Source organism: Choloepus didactylus, chromosome 18, assembly GCF_015220235.1.
Source record: "Choloepus didactylus isolate mChoDid1 chromosome 18, mChoDid1.pri, whole genome shotgun sequence".
Taxonomy (NCBI): Eukaryota; Metazoa; Chordata; class Mammalia; order Pilosa; family Megalonychidae; genus Choloepus; species Choloepus didactylus.
Window position 1 is genome coordinate 13753181 of NC_051324.1, and position 24084 is coordinate 13777264.

The following is a 24084-nucleotide window of genomic DNA, read 5'->3' on the forward strand; positions in this document are numbered from 1 at the left end:
ATATTTTTCCATTTTTTTCCCTATCTGTTCCTTTGTGTGTAGGATTTCAGATGTCCTGTCTCCAAGTTCACTAATCCTTTCTTCTGCCTCTTCAAATCTGGTGTTGTAAATCTCCATTGTGGTTTTGTGCCTTTCATTCCTGTAAGTTCTGCATTTGTTTTTTCAGACTTTTGGGTTCCTCCTTATGTTCGCCCAGTGTCTTCTTTATATCCTTTATCTCTTGCCATATCTTCCCTCAGCTCATTGATTTAATTTTTGTATTGATTTAGGAGATCTGTTTGATTATTATTTAGTTGTTTCAGTTCTTGTATCTCAGTTGAAGTGTTACTTTGTTCCTTTGACTTCTCCATACTTCTGTGTTTCCAGGTATGGCATTATTTTTAGCAAACTAGACATCTGATTTTCTTGTTTAGTTTATTCTGGAGCTTATTTTCTTTCTTTTACCTAGGGCTTTCTTGTTGGTTGTCTTTGCTCTCTATCATTTGGCATTCAGTTTAACTTATTCTAGAACTCTAACATAGCTTCTGTTTGGTTGATCAGAATTTTTCACCTCTTGCTTTTCTGGTTAATGCCCTGCCTCTGTGTAACCTTTATGTAAGAGGGTCTCCTCAGATATGACTGACCCCAATCAGATTTTCCCATTCCAGAGACTCCCATGTCTCAGGAAGAGGGTATGAAGTTTCCCTGAAAAAGAGACCCCACAGGTTGGCAGACCCTCCTGTGAAGCCTCTAGACTCTGCTTTTTCTATCCTGTCCAGCAGGTGGCGCTTGTCAGCCCACAGCTCCCCACCAGTGTAATGAGGTGCCACTGGTGCCTTTAATTCTCTGCAGACCCTGTCCCTGCCAGGATCATGGCTGACTCAAGCTGTTTCTGTTTTCCAGACCCTGGGGTCTGAGATCTCTGAAGGAGGATGGAGCTGGGCCCTACTCCCCCTTGTCTTGGGGAAGTTATGCCCCTTATCAAATTGTCTCCCTCACTAGACTCATTGCTTTGTCTCTCAGACCTATTTTTGCTCTGCCCTTGCCTGGGTCCAGGAGCCAATTGCAAATTTCTGAGGCTTTCTGTAAAGGGCTACTTAGATGAGTTAATAATAACAACAAAAAAAAAATAATAAATAAATCCCTTTACAAGGCCTTTCCCCAGCCCCCAATTTTTGTCTGTCCCTGTATGGACTATTTAAGGATAACCGTTTAGTCTATTATCTCTTTTACCTGAATAGTTACACTTGGACAACTTTAATTCTTAATTCTGCTCTTAATGATGGCGGGAATGAAGCAGGAGCTCTGACGTGCTATTGAAAGTAAAAAGATAAAGAGTCAGAGAGCAAGAAAAGAAAAGAGGGGGGAAAAATCCCTTTTCAGAGCCAGACCCCAGCTCCCCAGGTTTGGAAACCAGAGCCCAAGTTGGTACCCATTTCTTTGTGCCCCTTTTTCTTGGAGCCCAGCCCTTTTCCAGTATTCTGAACACCTTCAACTCCAAAAGTCTCCCTGTTTTTTGTTGTTGATGTCAGCCCTGCCTCCTCACTGCCCGACAGATTCCTCCAAGGGCCTTTTGTGCCTGCTCCTCATTTATCTGTGTTTGGAGCTTTCATTCAGCAATCAGAATTTGTTAATTAATTCTGCAGTTGGGGCCAGTTGAGACCCCTCTCCTTGCTTCCAGCACAGATTGTTTCTTTTTCCCTCAGGGAACCAGCTCCAAGACAGTCTGCCATGCCTTAAGGGAGAGGGGCATCAGCTCCCTGGCCAGGGAAACTTACAGTTTTTTGCTGCAATCTCAGATGTTCCACCCATTCCACATTGGTGTAGAATGCATGACTGATCACAGAAGTTCCTGAAATGGCTGTTCCATACAGATTCTAGCTATTTACCAGCTACCCTTGAGGAGTAACTAGATTCTACACCTCACCAATCCACGATCTTATCCCTCCTCCACCAGCAGTTCTCTTTTGAATTCTCCAGTGATTCATTTCAGGAAATCTTTAATGATTTAAGTACATCTACTAATTGATGTGTTCATATGGAGTACACCAAGAATATTTATTATGTATTTTTAACTCTAAGTTTTACAAGTTTTACATATCATTGCATCATATATCCCATGTCTTCTTTATTAATCTTTCTTTTCTTTAGCCTGTATCCTTCAGTAATTTTTTCAGATGGGTTACAAGAGGTGGGTTTTCAGGGTCTTTACCTGTCTGACAATATCTTTACTTTACCCTCCAGAGTATGTTAGGCAAGGTATATAAATGTACTTTTTTTTTTTTCATTTTTATTGAGATTGTTCAGATACCATACAATTATCCAAAGATCCAAAGTGTACAATCACTTGCCTCTGGGTACCCTCATACAGCTGTGCATCCATCACACTTAATTTTTGTTCAATTTTTAGAAACTTTTCATTACTCCAGACAAGAAATAAAGTGAAAGATGAAAAAAGAAAAAAAGGAAAGGAAACTCTAATCCTCCACTATCCCTAACCAACCCCCCTCAATTGTTGACTCATAGTATTGATATAGTACATTTGTTACTGTTTATGAAAAAATGTTGAAATGCTACTAACTGTAGTATATAGTTTGTAATAGGTATATAGTTCTTCCCTATATGCCCCTCTATTATTAACTTCTAATTGTATTGTCATACATTTGTTCTGGTTCATGGAAGTGATTTCTAGTATTTGTACAGTTGATCATGGACATTGCCCACCATAGGATTCAGTTTTATACATTCCCATCTTTTGACCTCCAACTTTCCTTCTGGTGACATATATGAATCTGAGCTTCCCCTTTCCACCTCATTCACATACCATTTGGCACTGTTAGTTATTCTCACATCTTGCTACCAACACCCCTGTTCATTTCCAAACATTTGAGTTCATCGTAATTCAACATTCTCCTCATATTAAGCAACCACTCCCCATTCTTAAGCCTTGTCCTATATCTTGGTACCTTATATTTCATGTCTATGAGTTTACATATTATAATTAGTTCCTGTCAGTGAGACCCTGTAATAATTGTCCTAATGTGTCTGGCTTATTTCACTCAGTATATTGCCCTCGAGGTTTTGTCATCAACCCATTTTTTTTTTTTTTGATATGGTTTTTTTCACTCACCATACATTCCATCCCAAGTAAATAATCGATGGTTTTCTGCATGGTCATACATTTATGTGTTCACCACCTTCACCACTATCTATATAAGAGCATCTACATTTCTTCCACAAGGCAGGAGGGAGATTCAAAGAAGGTAGAGAGGCAAAAGAAAGAGGAAAAAAAAAGACAGCTAGGAAGCAGCAAAAGGAAAAATAACCTTAAATCAAAGTATAAATAAATACTTTAAATAATCAGACAAATACCACCAATGTCAAGTGTCTAACATGCCTCCCCTATCCCCCCCTCTTATCTGCATTTACCTTGGTATATCACCTTTGTTACATTAAAGGAAGCATAATACAATGATTCTATTAGTTACAGTCTCTAGTTTATGCTGATTGCATCCCTCCCCCAATGCCTCCCCATTTTTAACACCTTGCAAGGTTGACATGTGCTTGTTCTTCCTCATAAAAGAATATATTTGTACATTTTATCACAATTGTTGAATACTCTAGATTTCACCAAGTTACACAGTCCCAGTCTTTATCTTTCCTCCTTTCTTGTGGTGTCTCACATGCTCCCCACCTTCCTCTCTCAACCGTATTCATAGTTACCTTTGTTCAGTGTACTTACATTGTTGTGCTACCGTCTCCCAAAATTGTGTTCCAAACCACACACTCTTGTCTTCTATCACCCTGTAGTGCTCCCTTTAGTATTTCCTGTAGGACAGGTGTCTTGTTCACAAAGTCTCTCATTGTCTGTTTGTCAGAAAATATTTTGAGATCTCCCTCATATTTGAAGGACAGCTTTGCTGTGTATAGTATTCTTGGTTGGCAGTTTTTCTCTTTCAGTATCTTAAATATATCACACCACTTCCTTCTTGCCTCCATGGTTTCTGCTGAGAGATCCACACATAGTCTTATGAAGCTTCCTTTGTATGTAATGGATTGCTTTTCTCTTGCTGCTTTCAGGATTCTCTGTTTGTCTTTGACATTTGATAATCTGATTATTAAGTGTCTTGGCATAGGCCTATTCATATCTCTTCTTTTTGGAGTACGCTGCGCTTCTTGGATCTGTAATTTTATGTCTTTCATAAGAGAAGGGAAATTTTCATTAATTATTTCCTCTATTATTGCTTCTGCCACCTTTCCCTTCTCTTCTCCTTCTGGGACACCAATGATACGTACATTATTATACTTTGTTTCATCCTTGAGTTCCCGGAGACGTTGCTCATATTTTTTCTTTCTTTTCTCCATCTGCTCCTTTGTGTGTAGCCTTTCAGGTGTTTTGTTCTCCAGTTCCTGGGTGTTTTCTTCTGCCTCTTGAGATCTGCTGTTGTATGTTTCCATTGTGTCTTTCATCTCTTGTGTTGTGCCTTTCATTTCCATAGATTCTTCTAGTTGTTTTTTTGAACTTTTGATTTCTGCTGTATACATGTCCAGTGCTTCCTTTACAGCCTCTATCTCTTTTGCAATATCTTCTCTAAACTTTTTGAACTGATTTAGCATTAGTTGTTTAAATTCCTGTATCTCAGTTGAAGTGTACGTTTGTTCCTTTGACTGGGCCATAACTTTGTTTTTCTTAGTGTAGGTTTTAATTTTCTGTTGTCTAGGCATGGTTTCCTTGGTTATCCAAATCAGGTTTTCCCAGACCAGAACAGGCTCAGGTCCCAGAGGGAAGAAATATTCAGTATCTGGTTTCCCTGAGGGTGTCTTAGAAAATTGCTCCACCCTTTGATGCCTCGGGTCACTGTGCTTTTCTGCCCAGCAGGTGGCGCCTGTCAGCCTATAATTCTTGACTGGTGTGAGGAGGTATGGCCGTGTTCCCCCAGGCTCTGGGGTCTGGTTCTGAATGGAAAGGGCCCCACCCCTTTCCTCCTAGAGAAGACAGACCCTGCAGGTGGAGGTCATTAACATTTCAATGGTCTCCCTCTCTGCTTGTGCTGTCTCCGCCCTTCCCCGAGTCACAGCCCTGGAAACTGAAAATGACTGGGGCTTTCTCCACTGAGCCAAAAAAGAAACAGTCCCCTTCAGACCCAGTCCAAGGCGATCCTCCGGCTCTCCAAGGTCAGTCGTCACCCAAAGCCTCTGTCTGTTTTTTGGGAATGCGTACCTGTAGTAAGCAGTTCACACTTGCTACTTAAAACCCCAGTTGGAGCTCAGCTGAGCTGTATTCGCTTGCTGGGAGAGAGCTTCTCTCTGGCACCACGAGGCTTTGCAGCTCCGGCTATGCGGGAGGGGGTCTCACGACTTGGTTCTGCAGGTTTTACTTACAGATTTTATGCTGTGTTCTCGGGCATTCCTCCCAATTCAGGTTGGTGTATGATGAGTGGATGGTCTCGTTTGTCCCCCTGCAGTTATTCTGGATTATTTACTAGTTGTTTCTGGTTTTTTGTAGTTGTTCCAGGGGGGACTACTTAGCTCCCATTCCTCTCTATGCTGCCATCTTGCCCGAGTCCTATAAATGTACTTTTAAATTGTTTTCCCCCAGATCTTGGAATGTATGCCTCCTTTTCTTTTTGTATTCAGGATTACTGATACTTATTTTATTTTATAGAGAATCAGTTTCTCTCTTTCTCTTGTGCTTTCTCTGAAGAGTTTTATGATTTCTCTATTTATCCCTGATGTTCTGAAGTTCTCTATGTTCCCGTTGGGGTTTGGTACAGTTTTTATTCATCTTTTTTCATCCTTTGACTCCTTATAATAATAATTATATTACTGTTAATAGCTGGTATGAATTTAGTTTTACCACATGGCAGAAACTGTTTTAAGTGTTTTATTCAAGTAATATATCCCACAACCCCAAGTTAGATACTTGTTATGCCCATTTTATAAGAGAGGAAACCAACTCACAAAATAGTCCTATCTTTCCTCAACTTTAGAAAATGATTTCACTATTAGGTCTTTCAAAAATCCCCCCAAGTCTTTCTCTCTGCCACCTCCTATTTTCAGGTACTGGGATTTGAGGGTCAATCTCAGTGTTGGACTCTTTGTACTTGGGCACTATGTTTTGGGAGATTTCCAAAGCTTGCTGGTTCCATTTTGGTTGTGCCCCTTCTGTGACTGATTCCAGCTATTGAGGCCTAACCCTCAAGTGTCAGAACCCACACCCATCTCTCTCCATCTGGAGACAGGCAATTAGGAAAGGGACAACCCCCCTGCCCACTTCTCCACACTCCCAAGCATTCACCCTGAGGGTTCCGCAGGGCTCTCTCCTCCACTACATCAGCACTCTCTGAGAATGGCACACCCCTAAACTCAGAACTCCCAATTTTATGCAGCATTGCTTGCCATTAATTTTATTCCATTTGCTTTCTATATTTTAAGGATTTCTAAAAATAATTTCTTGCCCACCAAAGGCATGCTTCTTGTTTTCCAATGCTTTTATGAACTGTTTATATCTTTTGTATTTTTTTCTGGGGATTTGGAGCAGAAAGATAAGACAGGTGCTTGCTTCACCATTTGATCCGATCTTCTCTTGGATGCAAAAGTGGAGACTCCAGTCACCTTGAGAAATGGGGATTCATTCAGGACCACAAGTAGAGGTGAAGTAGACAGGGGCCTCTAACTTGTAGCCAGGCCTTGCAGAGATAATGGGTATCACTGCCTGGTTCTGTCCCAAAGAGCCTAGAATGCCCTTTAAAAAATTGGAAGGTCATTCAGGAATCAAGCTCTCCCAACATTATCACATTATCACCTCTGCTGCAAAAGCTGGAGGATGACAGCGCTAGTTCACCACCATTAACTCTCTCTGCTTCTGCTCCTACTTCCGTACAAATGATTCCCTCTATCTTGAGTTTAAATTTCTGACAGAAAAGATCTGATTAATCCAGTTAGTCACCAGTATCACTGTTTCTGTAGCATCTTATTGGCCATTAACCCACTCACAGACTGATTACCCTTAGATCAGATGCCCACCAGATCCAACCAGCTTAGAACTGTGTTGTAGTTTCCCGGCTGCTCAAGTAAATACCATGCAATGGGTTGGCTTGAACAATTGGAATTTATTAGCTCATGGTTCTGAGGCTAGGAAGAAGTCCATATCAAGACATCGTCAAGGCAATGCTTTCTTCCCAAAGACTGTGGTGTTCTGGGGCTGGCTGCTGGAGACACTGGGGGCCTCTCCTGGCCTCTCCCTTCACTTCTGGGTTCTGTAGATGTTCAGATTCTGTGGCTTTCTTTCTATCAGTCTGAATTCCATCCTACTTATAAAGGACTTTAATAATAGGACTAAGACCCATCCTGATTGAGGTGGGCCACATCTTAACTGAAGTAACCTCATCAAAAGGTCTTACTTACAATGGAGTCACACTCACAGGGATGAACCAAGTCTAGGAACATGATTTTCTGGGGTCCATAGCTGCAACCACCCTAGCCAGCATGGTGGGAGTCACATGATCCTCACATCGAATCCCTTATAGTGGACTGTGGTTGAAGCAGGCTTTCTAAGACCCATCCCCTCCAAAACCATCTCTAAGGATCATCCCAGATTTAAACACCTGGGGCCCGAGGAAGTGTTTCCCTGCTCATCAACAAGCCCCAACTTCCCTTTTTAAAAATCACCCATCTGGAAAGAAGAAATGCTCCTGATTTCCAGTGGACCAATATCCCCCCAAGAAACTGGTACCTCTGCAAAGCCAAGCAATGAGCTTTGGCTGATGTAAGGGAAAGTATAGGGTCAAAAATACCAGAGGTAGCAACTGAGGAAAGATGCTATAATGATTCTGAAAGCAAGCACAAATGGAGTGTTTCATATTCATAGTAAGGCATCCCGTTCTCTGGGAATTACCCCAGTACACAGTAGTGGGCTCTCATGGGCCTTGAGAGATCCCCACTCCCCATTTGGCCTCAGGTGATTGTTACATGGCCCAGGCTGGGCCAATAGAATTCTTTCTGTTGGGAATTTGAGACTTTAAACAGAGGTCCTGAACTAATACAGGCTCCGCCTCACAGCGGAAACCATATGGCTTGGCCTCTGCTCTAACAGACAAGCTATGAGGAAGTATCCATGTACCTGCTTTTGTGATGCAATCACTCTCCTGTTCCTCACCCCCACCACTTCCCAAGCCATGACTGGTCATGCCATGAGCTTGACGCCAGCCCTAGAATGAGCCTCACTCCTGGCCAGATGCTGAACTTTGACCCTGGCCACACACTGAGCCCTGGCTTTGTCAAAGATTGCTCTATGTCCTGAGCACAAGCTGCACTATGACCCCAGCAGCATACCAGGCCCAGGCTCCCTCCTGTCATCTGAGAAACATGCAGTCTTGTCACAAGTGGCTCTGGAATGAGTGTGGGTGGTTTCCCTGCACTCTACTGGGGGGACATCCTGTTTCTCATAACAGCAGTCAGCTCAGACCCTCCTCTCCATCTACCAAGGGTGGCTAATCCTGGGACCATTGCTTTCACAATTGAGCCCAGACCTTGTCGGTGGAGTTTCATCCTGGGTACCTTCTCTCACTGTGGGATTCAAGGCCCAGAAAGACTGCCACAATCTGTTCTCCGACCTGAAGGAATCTGGCATGAGTGGGCATAGCTCTGGCTCACAAACTCTCTGCAAGAATTTCTAAGTGGACACCAGTGGCTGGAATCTTCTAAAGAAAGACCTGATGGTCATTGGGTCTGCTTGAAACCCCTCAGAAGCACCCTCCACAGCTCTCTTCATCATATCAGCATGTAATTGGTTATCCAGATCTGTTGTCTCCTCCTCCCACTGTGTCTCAGATGCACACAGGGCCCCCTCCTGCCTGGGATGGCTACCTCTCATCTCATTATCTCCCTCCCAACTCCATCCATTCACTACATGCCATTCAGAGTGAACTTGCAAAAGATAATCATAACCACATTACCTCTGTGCTGACTTCCACTGCCCTCCAGATAAAGTCCAACCCCCTTAGTGTGACATTCCAGGCCTTCATGATCTGGCCTAAACACTCCCCCATAGCACCTAAGGAGAAAAAGAATTTATTTCTCCAGCAAACCATTTCCCCCCAAGCTCTCATGGGTCTCCACTTAAACCCCTCTGCAGGGAAACTGTGGCTTTAATTCTTTAGAGCCTGTCCTTTCATACAGTGGAGAGTAGGGGGGTTATAATTATACATTGCAGATTGAAGCTGTTATTAATCAAAGCATCCCTGAAAATATCAGAAATGTAATGTGACATCTCAAAGCTCCTCTCCTGCTGGCTCCAACACAGATCCAAAAGGAAGCTGACCTTTTCCGAAGCTGAATTATAAATGTCAGAATTGCATGGAGCCATCCTTCAATTACTGTCACCTTGAAAGGGGAAAATGCTGGAGGCCTCACACTTAAGTATTTCCAATCACAGATATATTTCAAACACTCCGTCTCCTTGAGAGAGGAGTGCTGGGCTCTGAGAAGCTGCTGCGGCCCCCACTGTGGTTTCTGCGCCACGTGCAATGACCCAGAAAGTCAGCGACTTAAAAGATGATTTGGGGATTGATCAGAACTACCCATCTCATCTCCTCCTGTTCCAACAAACTAAAGATTTAATTTTTCTTCAATTGCATTTCCAGAAGCACCACAGGACAAAGGTGCCTCCATGGCATGTCTCCTAAATACAGATGATTGTAGATTGTTTTTCCCTTTACAAAATCATGTTTTTATTGTGCAGCTTTAAATAAGGAGGAAAAAAAAACTTTTCCTTCTAGTCATATTTCTACTCTTCCTTCAAAGTCTCCATTCAAAAAGAAGGCAGCGAGGGTTGAATCCAATAATCAGAAAAAGCAATTCAACATTTCGGGCTGATTTAATGCTATGGTATTTATAGCACAAACATGTAGAAATAGAATCTCCACATGTTACAATATAATTTCTTCTATCTCCTGAAACGTATATTTACAGTGGGGATTTTTTTTTTCCTCTGCACTTAATTAACAAGGAATAATATTGGATTTTAGTTATTACAAAACATAGACAATCATTAAAATTCTCTGTTTTTCTTTTGTAACAGAACATCCTGGATCTGATTTGAGCTGGAAAGTCTGGCCTCATTACAAGGAGTGTTATGAATTCAATGGGTCTCATCAGGGAGCTTGGTTGGCATCACTGTGGCCATTCTCTGCAGCCAAATGCATACTGATCCTAGGTTCAGTGGTGCTAGAAACTTGTGGTCAGCTGGATGGTCAGAGCAAATGGGCAGCCTGATCCCTGAGCCTTGCCAGCTGGTGGTTGGCCTATGTAGTGGCCAGTTACAATCACACATGGCAGAACTTGCCCATCCCTAGGAGCCCAGTGACTCTGATTCACCACCCACCACCCCAAAAAGTGTGACATCACATCTGTAGCTGAGGAGGAGGAGGTTTTGTAGGAAGAGCAGTCATCATCCTAAAACTACTTTCCAAAAGGGGTGCCTTTCCCACATTTTAACGGTAATATGTTAATGTGGCAATTATTCAATGAAGACTTTGGAGGAAATGGTGCAAAAATCAGACTGTGAGCCATGCCCAGAAGGCAGAAAGAGAATAGGGTGACCAGTAGTCCTGGTTTGCTTAGGACTGAGAAGCTTCCCAGGCTGTGGACTCTCAGTGTGGAATCCAGGACAGTCCAGGAAAACCAGGGCAGTTGTCATCCTATTAGAAGGTAAAGCCTTTAGTGTGTGCCCCTCTCCCACCAACTAAAGGCACAGGCCCTGGCCCTGCCCATCCCACTCCCCCAGATGTTAGAAGCTGGCCATGCCTTTGACAGGGAGACCAGGCAAATTCCAGGACCTCTTGATGAGAACATCAGCAACGGCTCTGGGCAAGTAAGCTTTGAATTGTTGATGGGAAACTCACACTGCCCCAGGAGGCAGTTGGGATGGGGGTCACTGGGCATACTTCACCGATAGAGGCTTCACTCTAGACCCCTTCAAAACTCAGACTAGGAGCCAGGGCCGGGTTGGTCCTCAGAGACCAGCAAAACCAGGATTTGGCAGGTTCTCGTGACTTATTCTGGGGCCTGGCCCCAATGTGTGCACTTGGCCTGTAAACAGAGCCCACTTCCACCCCCTTACCCAACACTGTGGGCTATGGATTTTGGGTGCCCTGTCTCTCCTCCACCCAGATACCAATGGACTGGAGTAATGTCCACATCTCCTCCCCCCATCTCAGGAACTAGAACCTCTAGTCTACCAACTACTCAAATCAAAAACCCTGGGGTCACCTTGACCCTCTCTTTCTCTCCCACCTCACATCCAATCCACAAGTATGTTCTGTTGATTCTACCTTGAAAACCCACCAAGAATCCAACCACATCTAAATCTCCCTGGTCACCATCCTAGCCCAAGCCACCGTCTCCTTTCACTGGGACCTTTGCAATGGCCTCATGATCATCCCCCTGCCTCTGCTCTCACGCATCCAGCGCTGTTCTCAATAGAACAATCAGACTGAGTCATTTGAAAGATGTCTGATTATTTCACTATTTCATTCTTTTGCTCAAAACCCCTTCAGCGGCTCCTCATCTTGCTCAGAGTGGAAGCAGAGGATCTCAGGGACTTCTAAGCCCCAGGTGCCCTTCTGGCCTCATCTGTTCTTCTTTCCTTCACTGCCTCCGTTTCAGCCCAGCTGCCGCCTTGCCCATCCTGGAACATGCTGCACATGTGGCCTTGGGAGCTCTGCAGGTGCCGTCCTGCCTGCCTGGAGAGGTTTCCCAGACACCTAATCGCCAGCCCCCTGCTGTCTCAGAGAGGCCTTCCCTGACAGCTATTTAAAAACTGCACTGAGCCATACAAGAACAGGGGGTGGGCTGTATTTGGCCCAAAGGCCACAGTTGGCTGACTCCTGCTCTAGGAGACTATAATTGAATCAATGAAATAAAGTCTAACTCCAGGAAAAGTGAAAAAAAAAAAAAGAAACCTGCATCTGAGCCTGGACCCTGCATCCTGGGATTGAGAAAGCCTTCTGGACCAACAGGGGGAAGAGAAATGAAACAGAATAAAGTTTCATAGGCTGAGAGATTTCAAATGGAGTCAAGTGGTCATTCTGGAGGTAACTCTTATATGTTATATAGATCTCTCTTTAGTTTTTGATTTATCAGAATAGTTAGAAGGAAATAGCTGAAACTGTTGAACTGCAATCCAGTATCCTTGATTCTTGAAGGGGAGCATGTAACATGTGACCTTGTGATTGTGAAAACCTTATGGCTCACATTCCCTCTACCCAACGTATGGACAAATGAGTATGAACATGGGGGAAAAAAGTAAATGACTAATCTTGGGGAGGAAGGGTATGGGATGTTTCAAATATTCTTTTTACTTTTATTTTTATTCTTATTTTTATTTTTTGAAGTAATGAAAATGTTCAAAAATTGCGGTGATGAATGCACAACTCTGTGATGATACTGTGAACAATTGTTTTACACATTGAATGATTGTATGGTATATGAATATATTTCAATTAAAAAGTGGTAAAAAAATAAATAAAAATTAAACAACAACAACAACAAATAAAACTGCACGTGCTCCCACTCTGGCATTTCCCATCCCCTCCCCTGCTTTAGTTTCCTTCAAAGCATTTATCACCATCTGTTAGTGTCCTAGGGTTCCTGGTACAAAGTGCCACACACTGGGTGGTTTAAAACAAAAAATAATTGTATCACAGTTCTGGAGGCTAGAAGTCTGGAATGGAGTTGTCGTCAGGGACATGCTTCCTTCTACATCTGTAGGGAACAATCTTTTCCTTGCTTCTGGCCATAACTTGTTGGTGTGAGTTCTGTGCCTTGGGTGTTAAATGTTTTTCTCCCCTCCGTCTGTGTCCAGATTTTCTCTTCTTATAAGGCCTCCAGTCATATTGGATTAAAGACCCTTTGACTGAAGTAGGACCTTGTTTTAACTTGCCCAATTTCAGCTGTATTGACTCAACTTCCAAATAAGGACACATTCTGAGGTGCTGGGGATTAGAAATTTAATATATCCACAGCTCCACACCCCCATCTAACATACCAAATGCTGTCTTTCTCCTCCCACCCCCTAGGGTAGGGATTATTTTCACATTTTGTTTTAATTTTTATTTCATTTCTATATCCACTTTTCCCCACATTTAATTGTGAAAATTTTCAAACATATGGGAAAATTAAAAAATAATTATACAGTGACCCCCACATACCCACCTCTCAGATCCTACAATTATTAACATTTTGCAACATTTGCTTTATCATGTCTAACCCTCCATCCATCCATCCATCTATCTTGTTTTTGGATGTATTTCAAAGTAAGTTGCAGGCATCAGTACACTCCACCCCAAAACACTTCAGCATGCTTATATGCAACTAGAGCTCGGTGTTTATTTACAATGATTCTTTTATTTTTGGAGGCAAAATTTTCATCAAGTGAAATGCACACATCCTAAGCGTACCATTCAACAAGTTTTAAGAAACGCATACACCCATGTATGTAACCCAAACCTTTCTAAGATGTAGGAAATGGCCTTCACCCAGAACATTCCCTCATGGCCCCTCCTTGTTACTCTCCAGAGGGCAGGGATCGTTTATCTGTTTTATTCACTTGCTGTGGTTCCCTAGCATGTAGAAGAGCCCCTGACACATAATAAGTGCTCAATAAATGAAGGATGAATGAAGGATGAATAAATGCAAAAATGAGACTCATAGGACTTGAACTTTTGGTCCTTAAGACTTGATACATGGTTAAAAGTTGGTTTTATATGAGTTTAAAGAAAATTCCAGAGAGACTAACCAGCTGTGGGTACAAGCATGAGGCTTCACCGCCACACTGCCCAGCTGGAATGGGATAACTGTGCCAACCATCCCCTCCCCCATGACGCGTCCTGGTGCAACTTCAGCTTCTGGAGGGCAGGCCAAGTCACAGAGTCCACCAAGGCTGGGATGGATGTGGCCTCTTCCATAGCCATATCCTCCTCCATATGCTCTCCCACGGTCAGAATCAGGGGCAAGAGGTCATCTCAGGGGGAAGTGAGACTTTCACCATAAGGACCATGCACCCTCCCACCCACCACGAATATAAACAATAACGATACTCATATTTTTTAGATGGACAGTTGATATTTTCCCGATCTTATGCAAAATGGGAATAAAAACATATTTGGAAAATCGTTTTTATATGGCTCAGTTATACACTAACTTATATACTAAGTTTAAAAAAAGTGTGTTTTCTCTGCAAATAAAGCTTTAAGACAAGTCCCAGCACCCGTTCCCCACCAGATTGCCACACCTAAGTCCTTCCTATTTAGAAAGCCACAGGGAACAGGACAGTCACCATCCCCCTGTACACATGTACACACACACACACTCACTCAAAGGTGCACTAGATGAGGGTGATTATTGTGTTAAAGGGGAAGAGGCAATGTCTATACTTCTGTGGATTCAATCAGAAAGCTGAAACAGGACAAAGTCCCTTCAATCACGGCTAAAATGCAAGTCAGAGAAATGCAGACCCAGAGCGGAAACACACAGGCCAAGACAGAGCAGAAAGCCACAGGGCCAGGAGAGAGAGGTGGTTCTGGGGTAAAATGGGTGGTGGGGGCCTTGCTGAGGGGAGGGTTTGGAAGGGCTGTCCTGCTAGGGACAGAGCTGCTGAGCCACAGAAACACAGCTGATGCAGGGTCTCTTCCTGAAGCCTGAACTTGAAGCAACTTCTGACATACTAAGAATTTCATTTCCATCCAACTCAGCAAACATTGACTGGGCATTGCCACGAAGCGGAGTCCTGGGAGCAGCCCACCAAGGTCCATGCCACTGTCTGCAGCGTCCAACACTTCCCTGGGAAGGTGGGCAGGGCTCAGATGCCACAGACGTCCCCTGCCAATGTTAGAAACAGCCTTCCCAGAGTGATCTGGAGGGGGACACAAGGAGGAAGGTCGCAACCACAGTGGGATCTGGATGCTGGAGATAGTCCCAAAGAACACCCTTTCACAGGAATGTTTTGGCCTAAGTTCCTTCTTGAGAACAGGTTGGCAGTTAACAGCAGACCTCGTAGTGTATTACTTGGGGTTCAATATGCACGTGAATGTGCTAACTGTAGATTGAATTGTTTCATGGCATGGGTGCAGGGCTTCAGTGGATCTCAGTTAACCCTTTGGCCAAAGACAATGTCCAGATCAACAGGACAAAATGGGTCCATTGTCTTCCAGGGCTGGGATTGGGAGCAGGAAGAATACATCAGAATTTCTGAAAAGGAGGATATGGGGTTGGAGGTAGCAAATGGTGATAATAAAGGTAACCTTCCTGTCTCTCCCTTTGAGGACCACTGCTTTTGGGGGCATCCACACACCCGGAAGGACAGTGGAGTAAGTTTTCCTGCATGCACTCCTCGAGTGGACCAGAAACCATTGTGGTTGGGGAAGGCTCACCATGGGTTTGCAGTCACTTTACGCCCCCTCTCTCCATCCTCCCAGGCACTCCCTGGTCCAAGCCTTTGTCTTCTCTGACTCAGACACTTGCAATTGCCCCTAACTCTTCTCCTGTCCTCTCCCCACATGGCCTCTGGAGGGATGGGTCCACCATGCTGGTCAAGTGGGGTCAGCCCCTGTTTGCAAAATGTAAGGATGCTCCCTTTACCACTGGAGACACTCCAGGCCCTGAGCCTGGCTTCCAATGTCCTCTGCAGCACATGCCAACCTCCATTTCCAGCTTCGTCTCCCACTAGGCCATTCTCATACCCTGGGCTTCTCTCTCCTGGGCTGGCCCCAGCCCCTACCTTCTCTGTCTTCCTTACAGTCTTCCCTGCCTAGATTCCACCCTTACCTGAGTAGGAGTGTCTACCCCCATTCTCTTATAATGCCTATCACATTTCTACCTGGCAATGACCTGTATACCTGATTTATCTTTCTCATTGGTTTTCTTGATGTTGTTTTGCACCAAAGAGTTCAGCTGCTGGTGCAACCAAACTCTTTGGAATTTACCTTTCCTGAGACCAGCTTAGTCTAAAAGCTACCCCACTGGACACTGGGTAAAGGACCCAGGAGGTGAATGAAGACATCAGAGAAGGAGGTGGCTTGGGCAGCCGCCCCTTCCTGGCAGCAGGCTCTTGCCAGCTCTCCTCGAGGGTCATAGACTGAGGTCCAGGCAGTGGTGCCTGGTCCTGGATGCAGACAGGCCTAGACAGACCTGGAGTTCCCACCCGAGTCTGGTCTCAATCAAGACTGTCCTCCCACAACCTGCCATCTCCTCCTGCCCATTCCCCCCACCACTCTCCTTCCTACTTGCCCTTCATGCCAGCTTCTCTCCTGCCTGCTCTCCCAACCCTTCTCCCAGTCCTGTCCCACTCTCCCCAGCCCCACCTGCTGGCTCCCTGACACTGTGTCTCTCTGACCTCTCCTTGCTCCGACCCTGGGTCAGCTCCTGTGTGAGCCACCAGATAGCACGTGGCCTTATGATCCTGTTGGCACGTGAGTCCCATGTGTGAGCCTGGTTTCCTTCCTTAGCTCCGTGGACCAGGATGTGCCTTGTTCTTAGGTCCTTTATGCCCTTCTGAATTTTGGGTGTGAGTGTGTGAGAGTGTGTGTGTGTGTGTGTGTGTGTACATGTGCTGTGGGGGCAAGGAGAGGGTCTCATTGCAGGTACTCAGCCAGGGAGGAAGGGAGGGAGGAGAAAGGGGCCCCCAGAGCCAGTCTGACCCAGGCTCCTTCTCCTACCTTCTCCGAACCCAGTACGGGCTAGCCTGGGGGTGCTCAGGGTTGGAAAATGAATGGACAGATGAGCTGTGTCAGTGACTTACATCATGCAACACATGAGGTCTCAACACATGGATGACCATTAGTACAACTAAGAACCCACTATACTCGGGGAAGATGAGAGGCTGGTGCTGGGCCTCGGGAAGGTGGTGGACAGAAGGACGGCCCCAAAAGATATCCAGGCACCCTGAATGTTACCTGGTATGGCAAATGGGACTTTGCAGGTGTGTTTAAGGATCTTGAAATGGGGATGTGATCCTGGATTTGCCAGGAGGCCCTAAATGAAATTGCAACAGTCCTCATAAGGGAAGTAAGGAGAGAGATTTGATCCAGAAGAGGTGAAGGTGGTGTGATGCTCAAGGCAGAGATTGGAATGATGCACTTTGAAGATGGGGGAAGGTGCCACAAGCCAAGGAGTATGGGTGGCCACCAGGAGCTGAGAAAGGCGAGGCTCTGTATTCGTCCCTAGAGCCTCCAGAAGGAACCAGCCCTGCCAACAACTTGACTTTAGACCAGTGAAACTGATTTCAGATTTGTGACCTCTAGAATTGTTAGAGAATAAATTTTAAACCCCTATGTTTGTGGTGATTTGTTACAGCAGCCAGAGGAAACAGGACAGGGTGTGATCTGGGTCCTTAGGTCTGACATTTCGGGGATCCATTTATTCATTAGTTCACTCATTCACTCCACTAGTATTATTATGGAGTCCATAAAGGCACTGTACTGTGCACTGGTATACAAAATAGAGCCCCTGCCCTCACAAAGCTTACAGATAACTGCACTCATAATTAATCAATTCTAGAATATGCTACTCCATGCAGGCAATCCGAGTCTAATCTCAGGCCCTGTATTAGTTATCACTTGCTGCATAACAAAATGATCCCAAAACTGAGCTGCCCTGTCTTCCCCGGAGCTCCCACCATGCCCACTCTGACCTTTCTCACAACACAGGCCAGGCTGTTAGTCACTCACTGCTCATTAACAAGGGACCCATGATATATTCTTGGAGAGCTCAGAGTTCTCTGTGACTGACATTCATTTTTTATTTTCAGTTTCAGGATAACATTAAAAAAGAATAAAGGCATATTTTGGTGCATCTGGTCAACCCTTTATTAAAAAAACTAAATCTCCAGGATTTCAGGGACCACATTCAGTTGGGTTTTGTTTCCATTAATTATGGCAGGCCAAGAAGATAAGAGATGTGCATGCTCTGTAGATCAAGGTGAGAGGCCAAAAGCATCCTTTCTACCATAGTTAGGACAGAGAAAAGTGGGGGACAGCTCCCTAAGCTGCTTGCCAAGCTTGCAAGAATCCGCACTACACGGTCAGCCACACACTCATGGGGAAAGCAGTGATTTACGGTTAGTAAAATGATATTCCATTAAGTTATTGTTGCTAATTTGAATTTTATTGATTTTGTAGTTTTGCCATCCTATAATTTGTCCATTTGTTTTGCTTTTATAGTCTGATGAGAGCCATAAGCTCCCTCTCCCCTCCCCCACCCCAAGCCCAGAGCTTCTGGGACCCCAGAACGGCTCAGCCCCGCGCGCACCGCCCTCCCCGCCCTCCTCCATGGGCCCCCCGCCCCTGCCCCGCCCCTGCCCCGCCCCTGCCACGTCACAAGCCCCTTCCGCGCTCCCGGGGCGACCCGGGCCCAGATCCCCGAGCTCCCCTGAGATTCGGCCTCGGGAAGGACAGACCAGGTGTGGTCGGACCCGCGACGCCGACGGCGCTGACGGTGTTTCCCTCTCGCTGAACTCCGGGGACGCGCGGAGTTGGCGCCTCGTTCTCTCCCTTCAGCTCCTGAGCGACGGGACCGCCCCGGTGAGGGTGATGGGACGAGAACCACGTGGGTTCTAAGCCTGTTCCTCCTTTCCCGCGCGGAGTGACTTCCGGCTGCACCGGGAGCTCTCCTGGGCCTCTGCTCACCGTTTATAAAATGGGGACATCGCAGTGCAGGCTCCTGGGAGGGCAGAATCGGATCCCGCCTCCCCTCGGGTCAGTCCCGGGCTTCCGCTTGGTGAGAGCAGCCGCAGTTGTGGGTGGTTGAAGTGACACGTGTGTGCTGATTGACTGAGCTCATTAGCTAACGGGGTAACTGCCTTGAGATCCAGTGGCCTGGCCCTCGCGTCCGGCTGTCTTGCCGTGCTGGAAAGTGGGGGGCAGCATGGAGCAGGAGGACCAGGGTGCAGATTCACCCGAGGCCTTGTTCCTGGAGGGACGGAGGTGCGTCCTGACAAGAGATCAAAGGGCACGAAGGGGTGGGAGGGCAGCAGTCACCTGTGACGGGCATCGGGCGGGTCACCCACATTGTCCCTGTTTCAGCCCGTGAGGACCCAGAGCTCAGAGTGAAGGACGAAGAGGAGGGACACACTGAAAGGGCAGAACTGGGTCTTAGTTTTCAGTTACCTCAGCCCCGAGAGCAGAGGTTTTCACACGAGACCATTGCTTTATAAATGGATGTGGAAAAAACACAAATCATTTTGTTTGCAGAGTGTCTTGCTAACTGTACTCTGACTTCAGTGGAAACGGGACACTGAAACCATAAGAGACCTGAGAAATGAAGTCTTGCAAGACTTGAGGCCAGTCCAAGTTGAACCAGAGTGGGCAGAAGACGTCTTCAGGTAAGATGGCCCCTTAAGCTGCCACTCCCTCCGTCCCTGTCCCTGAGGAGACAGGCTGTCTCTGCCTGCTGAGCCCCTGGCGGGGGAAAGAAGAAGCAGGTGCATTTCGCCTGCTACCTCTTAACTGCAGTGTATTAGGGTGTCCATTCCAAAGCCACTGTCATGTTCAGGATGAAAGAGCAGAGGGCATCAGACACCAAAGACTCAACCTTGTGTTTGGGGGGCCAGGCAGGGGATCATGTGTGAGCTCAGGTGGGGTTTGGGCTCACTTCCTTCTAGGCTCTGAGCTCAGTGGGAAAGGAGCTGTTTGCAAAGGAGCAGTGAGAATGCACAGGTTTGTCCTGCAGCTGCATCATGGGGATGGCCCGGGAGGCCGGGTGGCCCGTCTTGGAGGGAGAGAATCAAGTTGGGAACCCTAGGTCTGGGAACGACCCCTTGTGTTAAGTCTTTAGGGCCTGTTTGTGGGCACTGCTGGCACCAGGATACCTAGCTATAACTGCCATTGGCACTGCTGCTTCCAGTGACAATGCAGTTATATCTCCTGCTTTTATCTACACAGAAGATGGTGACTGTCTGTCTCAGAGCCACAGATGCTGAGGGAGGCTGAGTCAGGGCAGACTGAGGCCAGGACCCTGAGAGGAGGGGAACATGCAGAGAGGGATAGGGTCAGGGCCATGACCCCAGGGAGCCTGGGCAGGAGGGAAGAGAGGATCAGCTCTGGGTGCCCAGAAGTTCCCCTCCTTAGCATCTTTCACCTTTGCAGAATGTGAGGAGGTGAGCAGAGCAGAGCCCAGGCATGGTTGAGACACCCCAGAGCTCTGCCTCCTGCAGCCCCAGCCCTGGGCTCTCCTCTCCTCTTGCTGTCTCACATGTGGGAGTAGCCTCCAGCCCCATCTGTTCTGAATAGTTCCAGGTCCTGCTGATGAGATCTGCTCAGGGTAAGATCCTTGCTTACTTCTAGCAAGGAGGTGGAGGTGGGGAGTTGTTTCCTCTGAGCCTCACTTACTGGGAGGACAGCTCCTGAGCTGAGGTGCCTTGTATCAGGGAGCACCAGCCTGTCCTGATTCCCCTTTAAGTATGTACTACCCCCATCCTCCTGCAGTCCCCTCTGCTGAGCCAGACCTCTGTGAGCCCCCAACTGTGGGGCAACACCACCCACTTGCCGGCTCCCTTCTCATTGTTGACCCTGTCCACAGTGCCATACATAGATAGAGTGTGGGATGTCCCCCTTCTGGCACTTCTCAAGGCAAAGCTGCAGCAGGCTGGCATGAGTGCAAGGCTGGGAGGGAGCCCTGGGCCCTGGACCAGTCCCGGGAGCCCTGTTCCCATCGTGCCCTCCCCCAGCGTCTCAGTGTGCACTGACTCCTCATGCAGAGCCTCAGTTACTGTAGCTGGAAGGGAAAGGTTTGTCTAAGCCCACTGTCCGCTTCCCACAGCTTGGGGGAGGAAGCTGAAATGCTTTGGTTGTTTTTAGGCTCTGCCACGTAGAGGAACTTTTTTTTACCCCATCTTCATAGTACAGAGTCCTGCCCCTTCCGTCTCAGGCTCGCATTCCCCATCTCACGTAGAAGCACAAATGAGGAAAGTGGTTGTGAAGAAAAGGACGAAGATGTCCCAGATGAAGTGATGCTGCCAAAACATCACATTAAAAGTACTCTCAGAAATACTGCACAACATAAAAGGGCAACGGATAAAATGTTGGAAGCTGATGCAAATTTAGAAAGGAGCGTGACAGTTCATCCAAGCAAGGAAAAGATGTGTGCTCCATAACAAAAGTTAAACATCAAATACACAGCAGCAAGCATTACTCTCCATAACGTTTTTGACAAAGAAATAAAACATTAATTTTCAGTGTTTTAAATGACAGTATACTAAGCAAATTCTAGTTTTATGATTTTTTTCATTTTTCTATGTATGAACTCTGTTCCTCCCTGAATGAGCACATGATGGCAACATAAAGTAGAAGTGATAATTTGATACACAGAGATATTTTCATTACGGTTCTTGATGGACTTTACTTTTTGGAGCAGTTGTAAGTTTACAGAAAAATTATTCAGTAAGTAGAGTTTCCATACACCCCTCCACGCGTGCACGCGCGCGCACACACACACACACACAGTTTTCCCTATTTTTCACATTTTGCTTTGATATAAAATGGAGGTTTTTGTTTGTTTGTTTTAATTCTGGTTTCTTTGAGGGTGACACACTGTTTCCTTGAAGCTGTTTTCACTCTGGAGCATTTTGGCCATTTTGACAGACCAAATAGTCCCCAACAATTAGTCTTCCAGATTTGGGGGTATCCTTTTTGCTGAGTAAATCAATGAGACCCCCACTTTCACCCTAGCTTAATGAGTGATTCAGTCTGTCACTGAATCATATTAGTTAATCTGGATAAGCCAAAGACCCCAGCAATCAGGTTGGAGATTCAGGAATGTACAATATTGCTTTTCAGTTGTAAGCTAGGAGCCTAAAGAGGGAGGTGTGAACAGAGAGGACTGTGAAAGCTTCCAGGAGCAGGGGAGGGACCTGGGTCCTGTGTGCTGTCATCATCGCTGTGGTCCTCTGTGAGGTCAGAGCAGACAGCTCTGCCAGCGGTGCCTCAAGCTGGTGAGTCAGGACCTCAGTCTGAGGACACCACCGTCTTGCCACCCTCAGCCAGAGTCTCCACAGGGGTGCAGGCCGCGATTGCCCGGTTTTCCTTTCTCTTCTTTGCAGGTGAACAGAGTTCAGGCTGTGCTTTGGCTTATAAATGCGGTTTTGTTTTTACTTCATCCCAAATATTTTGATTTGTGTTTGGATTTATGTCACCCTATGAATGTTTAAAATACTTATTTATTAACCAAGAAGAGATTATGAAATGTATAATAGCTTACTGTTTGGGATTTTATTTACTGACATTTTCAGTATTCAGTTTTGTGCCCAGAAATTATAGTTCTTGTCATTTATGACTTTGTGATTTTGTTAGTTTGGCCTCCTTTAAAAAGCTTAAGAAATTTTCCACAGGATATTTTCAAGAGTGACGCCTTTATTTCGGATGTGAAATATTTATTCTCCTTAACTCCATTCCAAAACAGTGATCCTAATATATGTTAACTAAATAGGCATTGAAATGTGCATCTGAAACCCAGTGTCGGCATCTCTGACGATCAGGGGCTACGTAATTGTTACACCACTTCTGATTCCTCTTTCCAATTTTTTAAATGAAAAATAATGGCATCCATTTTCTGGCTCTCCCTTAATCCTTCCCAGCCTGGTTATTTGTTGGAACATACAGAGTGTAGGCTATGCTGATCCAAATGATCCTTCCATCCCGTTCCCATTGTTTTAGCCCCTTGAGTGATTGTCAGAAACTTTTCCTCTAAAGGGTGGGTCCAGATGGAGACTAATCTGGACTCACTTATGACTGGGATAGTGGGATGGGGCCAGTGGTAGTCTTCCTGTTTCCTCGGTGCTTAGTGAGACACTCTACTTTTTGGAGTGCAGAATGTCAGTGGGGTAAACTGAGGACACCACTCCCTGCCCCCATTGCCAGAGCAGTAACTTCAGCCCTGAGTTGGTTCCTCTGTGCATGGAGGGGAAGATGGGTTGTTTGTGTTTGGCCTGTGAAGGACACCTTGTTCCATGGATGTTTCCCTAGAATTCCTTTCAAAGCAGATTCATCAGGATGAGCAGCCAGGCCCCACCCGGGCTTCTGGAACCGGCCAGTCAGAGCCTGCTGAGGGATAAGGCCTTGGCCATCACAGCACTGGAGGAGCTGCCTACGGAGCTCTTCCTGCGACTGTTCAGGGCAGCCTCCACCGGGAGACACTGTGAGGCACTGAAGGCTGTGGTGCAGGCCTGGCCCTTCATCTGCCTCCCACTGGGGGCCCTAGTGAGGGGACAGTGAAGCAACGGTGGCTTCACCTGGAGACCTTACATACTGTACTTGATGGGATCGATGCCCAGAAGGTTCACCCAAGATGAGGGTGATCTAGGTCACCTAGCAGGGCCAGGGGAGTCAGAGCAAAAAACAGGTGGGGTCAGGGAGAATCAGGGAGGGCTAAAGGCTGGGCCGGAGACTCTGAGGGTGCCATGTGGAAGTTTGGGGAGGCCTGGATCCATCGCAAGCCTCACTTAGGGAAAGGGCTTCTGGAAATGGAAGCAAATTAAAATGAAGGAGTCACGGAAGGAACATGCACTCTCCTTCTCCTAGGGGTACTTAAAGGTTTTCAAAATGGGGATGTGGAATAATCCCAGAGAGAAGCAGGAAGTGGAAGAGCTGCTGTCTGGTTGTCTTAGCCTATATCCTGACCCTATTATTCTTCTTCTGTGTTGATCTCGAAGTGTCTTAGCCAATCCCATTTGTCTCACAGGAGATGGAAACTATACGTGCTGGATTTACGGAAGCGTGCTCATCAGGACTTCTGGAATGTTCGGTCTGGATCTGCAACCTGTGCATTCTTATTGATGGAGCCAGGGGCAGCCAATCCCATGATTAAGAGGTAAACACTGGAGGGTTCCAGGAGGGGAAGGAGAAGCAGCCCTCAGCTCCACTGGCGGTGCTTCTTGACCTTTGCCTCAGGGAGGGCATCCCTGAATAATTCCTCATCTACCTCATTAAGGTGGTCAAGCAGAGGAAAGATTTACTACAACTGTGCTGTAAGACACTCAAGATTTTTGCCATACCAATCCAAAATATTAGGAAAATCTTGAAGATGGTGCAGCTGGAGTCAATCACCCTGGGTCAT

General features: G+C 46.1%; 1 pseudogene; it reads left to right on the plus strand.

The window, feature by feature from the left end:
- The first annotated feature begins 18563 nt into the window (after positions 1-18563).
- Positions 18564-24084, plus strand: part of LOC119513307 — a 44781-nt pseudogene continuing 39260 nt past the window's right edge.